The following is a 9,854-nucleotide window of genomic DNA, read 5'->3' as shown; positions in this document are numbered from 1 at the left end:
CAGTCCGTGCTTGTTTCCCGGGCCCAGAATCGCCGTTCCACAACATCAACATGACCCATTGCCACCATGATGTCCTCGGCGCGGGGTCCCGTGCTTTGTGACAGGTCTGTGCCCCTCTCAGACTTCAGGTCCTCACCGCGCTGCTGTAGCCTCCTCGCCCGATTTCTCAGCATCTGCCTCTGGGAAAGGTGGATGATAAGCTGCGAGGTGTTGACAACGGCCATAACTGCAGCGATGGTCGCAGCAGGCTCCATGCTCGGAGTGCTGTGGCGTCCGCGCTGTCACTGACCAGAAAAGTGCGCGAACTGATTTCCCGCCGGCGCTTTCAGGGAGGGAGGGCGGGAGTGACGGTCGGATGACGACAGTTACCCAAAAGCACCCTCGACACATTTTTTTACCCAGAAGGCATTGGCGGCTCGACCCAGAATTCCAATGGGCAGCGGGGACTGCGGGAACTGTGGGATAGCTGCCCACAGTGCACCGCTTCCAATGTCGACGCTTTCCCCGTTAGTGTGGACTCACAAAGTCGAATTACTGTCCTTAGTGTGGACACACACGTTCGACTTTGTAATATCGATTCCACATATTTGATTTAAGTAAAATCGAACTACTCTCGTAGTGTAGACATACCCTAAGTTGCTGACATTACATTTTAGTCTTCAATGCGTATTTTTACTTTTGTTTGATTGTTGCCCTTTCTAACTTTATTCCTTACTCTTGGTATCATTTAATCCTTTTGTTAAATAAACTTGTTTTACTTTTACTATAAGCCAGTTCAGGCTATGATTGAAATCAGAGTGTTTGTCAAACCCCAATTCACTTAATGTGCTGCAGTGTATTGTCTCTTTACTTGAGCAACAAACTGAATAACTTCTTGGAGTCCTACAGGCATGGGCTGGACACTGCAGGGAGACGTCTCTGGGGAACTCGGGAGCTGGGGATCGCTGTCTGTTACCTGCCAGGCAAGGCTTGGACTGGCAGAGCCCTGAAGAGTTTGCTGGCCAGGCAAACACACTGGGGTGTCAGAGCTGTCTCACAGCTGAGCAGCAGCAGCCCTCTCCTTTGCTGAGGTTGAGAGGGGTAGTGCTGTCACTCACAGTTGTAGGACCCCCAGCAGATTGTCACATCTGCAGCCGACTTTGGGGAAATGCAGGAACTGGAAGGGTGTTGGGGTCACTACAAAAAGTAACTGGGCGGTGAAAGCCAGGGTGTGGCCTGCATGCTTGTCTGCCAGCTGGTGGTGTCAGGGCTATGAGCCACAGCAGCCCCTTACTGGTCTAGGCTCAATACCAAAGTGTCACAAAGGTGCTGTGACAGTTCAAACATTGCCAGGAATTGGCAGCTAAACATAAACTTGTTTGATAAGGGGAGCTGCTTCCCTCCTTGGTTTGGAGAGGAGTTTGGTTTAAATGGGTAAACAAATGAAAAGATTTCCTAGACTTTCCTTCCTTCTCTGTAAAGCACATGCACCATGGGACATGGGGTTTATCAGTTAAGGGGAAATTGTTTGTGGGAGCCCCTTGTTCAGATATTGGCTGCACATCACTCTAGACACTGTCCAGGGATGTCAAAGTCTGCACCTTTCACCAGTGCTAAATCCTCCTAAAATCTAGTTAATTCATCTTACAGTGTGTAAGTATCCTATCTTTAAAGATGGTGAAACCCAAAAGATCCTATGCTAAACAATTTGGGGTCTTCCAAAAACAGTCCAACCTGATTGCTAGATTGATTCAGATATGTGTCAGGTGAGTAATATCTTCTCATCAGGCTGTGGCATGGCTGAGTGGCAGAATGAGAACAAGCTGTGAAGTCAGAGCTGATCCAGAGTTTTTGGAGACAACTGTGTGTGACGCTGCACCCCATAATGCTTTATGGAAATATGCTTATGAAAGTAAATATGACATAACTGGAATATGTTTTATGCTAGATATGCCATGTAACATCTCTCTGCAAAGGTTATGATCTACTGGATATATTCATCCTATTTGTATGCATGTATCATTTTTGTATTCGAAGTTATGAATATTGGCTATGTACTTGTTTAATTTTAAGTAGCCTCAGTGAAGCAGTTGGTCAGCTTCCTGAGAAAAGACTATTCTCAGTAAGTGCCCAATCAAGAAACACTTAAGCTAACAATGAACTTGGAGATGCCAATCCACATCTGAGCTTTCCCGGGAATGTGGCCTGGCTGGTAAGGAACTCAGTCATGCATGGACATGTGACTTGCCCATGTGACTCCAAAACGCCATCTTGGAGCTGGATTCTGGATAGGAGAGAGGAGGGGGTCTCCACCCACAAGGGAAAGTCTATTTAAGCCCCTGGGAGATCCCTCCATTTTGTCTTCAGCGGCTCAAGAGATAGCCTCTCCACCCCAAAAGGATACCTGAAAGAAATTGGAACAAAGAACAGTAACCACAGGGGTGTGAGTGATTGCTGGACCCAGACTAGAAGGAGGCTAGTCTGTAAAAGAAGCTTACTGGAACATCTATGAGAGTGAGATTTCATCTGTAATCACTTTCTTACTGTATTAGGTTTAGACTTGTGTGTTTCATTTTATTTTGCTTGGTAATTCACTTTGTTCTTTCTGTTACTACTGGGAACCACTTAATCCTATTTTCTGTATTTAATAAAATCACTTTTAACTTATTAATTAATCCAGAGTATGTATGGGCAAACAGCTGTGCATATCTCTTTATCGGTGTTGTAGAGGGTGAACAATTTATGAGTTTTTCCTGCATAAGCTTTATACAAGGTAAATCGGATTTATTTGGGGTTTGGACCCCATTGGGAACTGGGCATCTGGGTGTTGGAGACAGGAACACTTCTTAAGCTGTTTGCAGTTAAGCCTGCAGCCTTTTGGAGGATGTTGTTCAGACCTGGGTCTGTGTTTGTAGCAGGCCAGGGTGTCTGGCACAACCAGGCAGGGTTCTGAAGTCCCAAGCTGCCAGGGAAAACGGGCTCAGGGGTAGTCTCAGCACATCAGTTAGCAGTTCCAAAGTTAGGTTTTCTGTGATCCAACGCATCACACTGTGTTGTTTGCTTAGGGCTGTGTGTGATGATACCTCCCAAACAGCATCATTTTTCACCATCAGGGCACTGAGCATTGGAAATTATGGACCATCAACTCCTGAGTGATTCAGGGCTCCAGAAACTCCTTGCTAATGTCTTCCAGTGATGGCAGCTTCACTAAACCCTAAAATAGACAGCTCCAAATCCATGTGTCATTTGGGGAAATCTGCTCTCAAGGAAGGCAGTGGAGGACCACATACCATCGAGTCCGCAGAGAAACTGGGAGGCAATTTTCTGCACATTCAAGCCTTGTCCACGCACCGAAATTGCACTGATTTAACAACATTGATTTCTAAGTTGAGTTAATTAAATCAGCACAACCTCTTTGAGTGGATGCTCTTAAATTGGGTTAGGAATGGCTGACACCCATTTAGCGTCTTCTATTTGTTACTGAATTACCCTAAATTGATATTTGCCACTCTTAAGGTGGGTTAAGAGCATCCACATGAGACAGGTGCACAACTTTAACTAAATCAATTTAGAAACTGATTTAGTCAAATAAGTGTAGTTTGTGTGTGTAAACTGGACCTCAATGAAAGATACTTCCTTTTCCTCAACCTCTCATCAACCAAGGAGCAGGAGTTAGGTCCAGATCCTAAAACATATTTAGGTGCCTAGCTCTCATTGATTTATCAGACAGCCCCTTCCCTAACTCACCGAACTATTATTAAGGGCACTGTCGTCTGCATGGCCACTGGCAGGCAGGAGTTTTATCTTCTCCTGGGAAGATAATCTCCAGAGAGGAGTTTGTGCCTTGCAAGCAAACCTGAATAGCACAGAGACCGTAGGGCAGCCTGGTAAAACCCGGGACAAAAACTTTTCCCCCTTCCCCCCCCCCCCCCCCCCCCCCCCCCCCCCACTGTATTGTTAAAAGCCTTCGACAGCTGACAGAACGTTCCCTGCTGCTCACTGTCTCTGAGCTCTATGGAGGAAAAGTGGGGAACCCACGGAGTGAATGGAAAAGCTTTGTCAGGTCCTGACCGCCCTCTTGGATTTGCAAGAGAGCAATGGGTAGTGAATCAGGGGTCTCACAAGGGCCTGGAGAGGGTCTGGGGATTTAAAGAGGCAGCTAGCAAGAAACTGTGAGTGAGATGGGACTCTCCAGAGCAGACCACTATGTGCGCGAAGCTGGTGTCAGTCACTCTAATGAAGGGATTTAATCATAATTACTGCCCTGCAACCAACCAGCCCAGCTGCTTGCCCAAGATGCTTCTGCATGTTCTACAGATGCTACTCAGAAGGCCTGATGAGCACCAGAAGGTCTCAAGATCTACATAACAGCCTCGTTTTAGACAGGACCCAGCATAAAGGAAGACAGAGTGGGACAAGAATGCTCAGTGAGAACCAAGAGTGCAGAGCAGCCCCACCAGCCCTGGCTGAGGTGGAGATGGAGAGCAGCTGACAAAGGGGAGGAGCCAGGGGAAGGGGACAAAGACTAAGACGAAGGGGAGGAGCAGGAGCCAGCTGTAGGGAAGTGAGTAGCCGTGACCAAGGGAAGACGCAGGCCCAGGAAAGCTGATGGTGAGTGGGAGCATCTCTGCCAGAGCCTTCTCCTTCCCACAGAGAGCTGAGGGAGGCTGCCAACAAGTCAAGGCAGGTTCTTTGAATTTTCATACACCTGTTATCACAACATCTGGGCAAATGGGAGAGATTAATTAACTCAAACTGTCCACAACTGAGAGGACACACAACTCCATTCCTTGTGCTCCCCAGCCAAGCATAAATAACCCAGGCATGGGCCATAGTCAACTAAATTCCTGGCAAAAAGATGTGTCCTTGGCCATATTCTGAAGGTTACTAAACTCTGACTCCCAATGGCCACCAGAGGGAGCAGGATCTAAAGTGGGGCTCAGCTTGCCCCTGAAAATGCACTTTTAGGGACAGCTACTGCAGCAGATCCTGGAGACAGAGGGCTCTAAAGGCCAGACGAGGATGCCCTTGCTTATACCGAGCCGAGTAGCACCTTAGTCTGAAAACAGTCACGTTACAATCAGGGTGTCTACTAACAGAATAAAGTATGACTCAGTATGAGCAAAGGGTCCCAATCTGCTCCTAAGGTAGCCAGGTCCCATGGGATACATTTTCCCCACCCCCAAGGAAGTCTGGCACTTCTCTACCTGAGCTTCTCTGACCACATCCATTCTCCAGTGGGGATCTGCCCTCCCTTTGGTCAGCTAAGCTCATTTTCCACATATGCTGAAGACCCTCCCAATGCCTTGGTGCTCTGCCTTGCCAACCAGAGATCCTGTCTCTAGAGTTTCCCTAATAAGGCGATTCCCAGACTGCTGCTGACTTACATTTTGGCATATTTACATTTTTTGGCAAGACACAGTGTGACTCTGGCACTGGCAAATTGACATTGGTTTCCAGTGTCAAGCAGGGATGTCATTGCTGTTACAGACCCTGCCTGGCCTCCCACCAACCCTGCATGTACCTAATGCATGAACAGCTTATTTTCTGTTCCTTAGCCATTCCTTTCATTTATGTTAACAAGGGGCACAAACTTATTCCACTTCCCCTCTGGTCAGGCCAAGAGAGTCCACCACCTTTCTCCGCTCCCCAGGCCAGTAGTCCTGAAACATGCTCCTACAGAACTGGAACACTGTTCTCCAGAGACTGACCTTTTCCTGGCCCTAAGTCTAGGCCTAAATTGGCCTTGCTTGCTGAACTGAATGCAGTGAACAGACCTTAAGATTCAGTTCTTTTGTCAAAAATGACATCTTACGAAAATAGCTCCATTTCCTTGTGGGTATTGTGAAGCAAGTGCCCAGAGATCCGATTAGGCTGCTGGATGCATTGCACATGGACAGTTTTGTTTCTCTAATAAACCCCATTTTTAGAAGTCTGCAGTCTCCCTTCCGCCTGTTTCCCAAACCTGAGCCATTCTTTTTAGGTGACAGATCTGAGGAACTGTCCCAAACTGAGGTATCATTAGAGGAGGTTTTGGAACAAATTAATAAATTAAACAGCAATAAGTCACCAGGACCAGATGGTTTTCACCCAAGAGTTCTGAAGGAACTCAAATGTGAAATTGCAGAACTACTAACTGTAGTCTGTAACCTATCATTTAAAATCAGCTTCTGTACTAAATGACTGGAGGATAGCTAATGTGACGCCAATTTTTAAAAAGAGCTCCAGAGGTGATCCCGGCAGTTACAGGCCTGTAAGCCTGACTTCAGTTCCAGGCAAACTGGTTGAAACTATAATAAAGAACAATATTGTCAGACAGGTAGATGAACATAATTTGTTGGCGAAGAGTCAACATGGTTTTAGTAAGGGGAAATCATGCCTCACCAATCTACTAGACTTCTCTGAGGGAGTCAACAAGCATGTGGACCAAGGGGATCCAGTGGATATAATGTACTTAGATTTTCAGAAAGCCTTTGATAAGGTCCCTCACCAAAGGCTCTTACACATAGTAAACTGCCAAGGGATAAAAGGGAAGGTGCTCTCATGGACTGGTAACTGGTGTGACAAAGTTCCTCCTCTATCTTGGTGGGTCCTGCGCTTATTGGCGGATTTTCTTGCCTCAGAGATTCACCATGTGAGTTGGGGAACAGCCCAGAGACCTTCCCCTCTGGGAGAACCCACAGTCCAGGTCAATTGGGAGGTTTGGGGGGAACCAAACTACTCATCCAGTGACCAGTATATTTGATTGTTTCTTGCGACTTGGTCGGGGCCAATTTTGGATGGCCTCTAACTTGCTTACTTGGGGTTTTACCAGACCTTTTCCCACAATGTAGGCAAGATATTTGGCCTCTGTAAACCCTACATCGCACTTGGCAGGGTTTGCTGTAAGGCCAGCTCGCCTGAAGGTATCGAGGACTGCCTCCACCTTCTCCAGGTGGGTTTCCCAGTCTGGGGTATGAATGACCACATCGTCCAAGTAGGCAGCAGCATAACTGTTATGCGGGCGTAATAGCTTGTCCATGAGGCGCTAGAAGGTAGCTGGGGCCCTATGTAGTCCAAAAGGGAGGACAGTATATTGAAAGACCCTCTGGTGTAGAGAACACAGTCTTTTCCTTTGCGTCTTCTGCAAGGGGAATCTGCCAGTACCCCTTTGTCAAGTCTAGGGTAGTCAAGAACCGGGCATTACCCAGACGGTCCACTAGCTCATCTATGCGAGGTATGGGGTACGCGTCGAACTGGGATACTTCGTTTAGTCGCCGGAAGTCGTTGCAAAATCTTGTGGTGCCATCAGGTTTGGGCACTAGCACGATTGGGCTGGACCACTGACTGTGGGATTCTTCGATGATCCCCAACTCCAGCATTTTTTTTTCCTTCTGCTTTTATTTCCTCCCTTTTTGCCGCTGGTACCCAATAGGGCCTCATTGTTACTCTGGCCCCAGGGTTCGTGACGATGTGGTGATATGTCTCGGTTGTTCGACCTGGTTTTGTCGAGAACAGATCTTGGTTCCTGAAGATCATCTCAGACACCTCATTCTTCTGGTCTGGTGTTAAATCGGGAGACACTCTCACCTGTTTGGAAGGCTTGTTTTCCTGGGTTAGGTCTTTTTGGACCGTTGTGCATGCCTCTTGTGCATGCCAGGGTTTCAGAAGGTTAACGTGATAAATCTGTTCTTGTTTTCTGCGTCCTGGCTGCCGCACCTTGTAGGTTACTTCCCCCACGGGTTCAACCACCTCATAGGGCCCCTGCCATTGGGCCAGAAGCTTGCTTTCTGCCGTGGGTACCAACACCATAACCCGATCCCCTGGTTGGAACAGTCGCACTTTTGCCTGGCGATTGTAATGGGTTCGCTGGGCCTCCTGTGCCTTCTCCAAATGTTCCCGTACAATAGGGGTAACCCGGGCTATCCGGTCTCGCATCTGCATTACATGCTCTATTATATTTCTCCCCTCATTGGGTTCCTCTTCCCAGATCTCTTTGGCGATATCTAGTATGCCACGGGGGTGATGCCCGTATAATAACTCGAAGGGAGACAACACAGTTGAGGCCTGAGGTACCTCCCGGATAGCGAACATAAGGTAGGGTAGTAGGGTGTCCCAATCCTTCCCGTCCCAACTTACCACCTTCCTTATCATAGCCTTGAGGGTTCGGTTAAACCTTTCTACCAACCCATCAGTCTGCGGATAGTAGACCGAAGTTCTCAGGGTATGTATATGGAGCAGCGTACAGAGGTCCTTCATTAGCTTCGACATAAATGGGGTTCCTTGGTCGGTTAATATCTCCTTCGGTAGCCCCATTCCGGCAAAGATCCCCACCAGCTCTTTGGCTATAGTTTTAGAGGCCGTGTTCCGCAGGGGGACGGCTTCTGGGTAGCGAGTAGCATAGTCCAAAACAACAAGTATATATTGTTGGCCCCGAGCCGTCTTCTCCAGGGGTCCCACTAGGTCCATGGCTATTCGCTCAAAGGGGACCTCTATGATGGGAAGGGGTACTAAAGGTGCCCTCAAGTGGGGATGGGGACTGTGCAGCTGACACTCTGGGCAGGAGGCACAGTACCTCCGCACTTCTTCATGTACTCCAGGCCAGAAGAACCATCGTAGGACTTGTGCCAGGGTCTTCTCTACCCCCAAATGCCCCCCAAAAAGATGACTATGGTCAAGACTTAATACAGCGTTCTGGTGTTTTTGAGGTACTAGGATCTGCTGTACCTTCTGCCCCTGTACTGGTGCAACCTGGTATAAGAGATCCTTCTTCATTATGAAGTAGGGTCCTGGTCCCTGGGTTTTCCCTTCCACGGGGACCCCATCTATTTCAGTCACCTCCTTCCTAATGTTGTCATACCTTGGGTTTTCTGCCTGGTCCCGTCCAAAATTTCCTCTCCCAGGGCTAATCTGCCCAAGATCTAGAGGCCCAGTCTCTGTTGCCCCTACTGGTTCAGAAGCATTAGGGTGGGGGTCAGACTCAGGTGCTTCTCCCTCCTGCGTGGCCTCCTTTTCAGCTGCGCAGGTCCGCCTACCTACAAGAGCGACCCTCTGGCTTTGGGTCAGTATTCGGGTTCCCAAGGCCTTAGCTGCCCTTCTTTCCATTTTTGTCTTTCTACCTTGTCTGGGAGTGGAGAACAAATCTGGGGATATTTCAGAGAAGATTGGGGGTTGACAGTCTGCTGTGGATGCCTCACCAATTTTAGGGTCCCCATCTTTCTCCAATCCCCCTACTGGGAGTAAGTTTCCAAACCCTGGGAAGTCCCTCCCTATGAGCACCAGGTATGGGAGTTTAGGGACTACACCTGCCGCTACCTCAGTAGTGTTCCCTTGGATCTCGATTTTTACTGGGATGGTGGGGTAGTAACTAACTGTCCCACAGACACATGTCATCCCCGTACGTTTAGCCTGTAGCAGCTGACTACGTTTCACGAGCTTCGCTGAGATAAGCGTGATAGCACTCCCCGAATCAACCAGTGCCGTGGTCCCTACCCCATTTAGTTTCACTGGTCTGATATACATATGTGGGGTTAGTGAGACCCCCCACAAGGTGGATTAGGGAGCATGGATCTGCCCAGTTCCCCAGGTTACACTGCATAGGCTCCTCAGCATTGGGACACTGTGCAGCTATGTGTCCCCACTCCCCGCAGGCACAACATCTGTATGGAGCCCTAGGCGTTCCCCGGTCTCTTGGTTTGGGCAGTCTAACATCACGATCCTCTTCTCCCTCAGTGCTCTGACTCTTTGTGGCCTCTGATGGGCCTTCAGCCTCTCTCTCTTTTTCCACCTGGGCCCTCCTGGTGGCCCAGTCACCCGAACTTTAGAGCTTGGTGCTGCTAGCTTAACCCGGGGTGTCTCTTCCTTAACTGGTCGGGTCAGCTCCCTCGCTGTCCTTC

The sequence above is a fragment of the Terrapene carolina genome, unplaced genomic scaffold (genome assembly GCF_002925995.2).
Source record: "Terrapene carolina triunguis isolate 2854851 unplaced genomic scaffold, T_m_triunguis-2.0 Scaffold195, whole genome shotgun sequence".
In the NCBI taxonomy this organism is placed as follows: domain Eukaryota; kingdom Metazoa; phylum Chordata; order Testudines; family Emydidae; genus Terrapene; species Terrapene triunguis.
Note: the sequence above shows the minus strand (reverse complement) of the source record.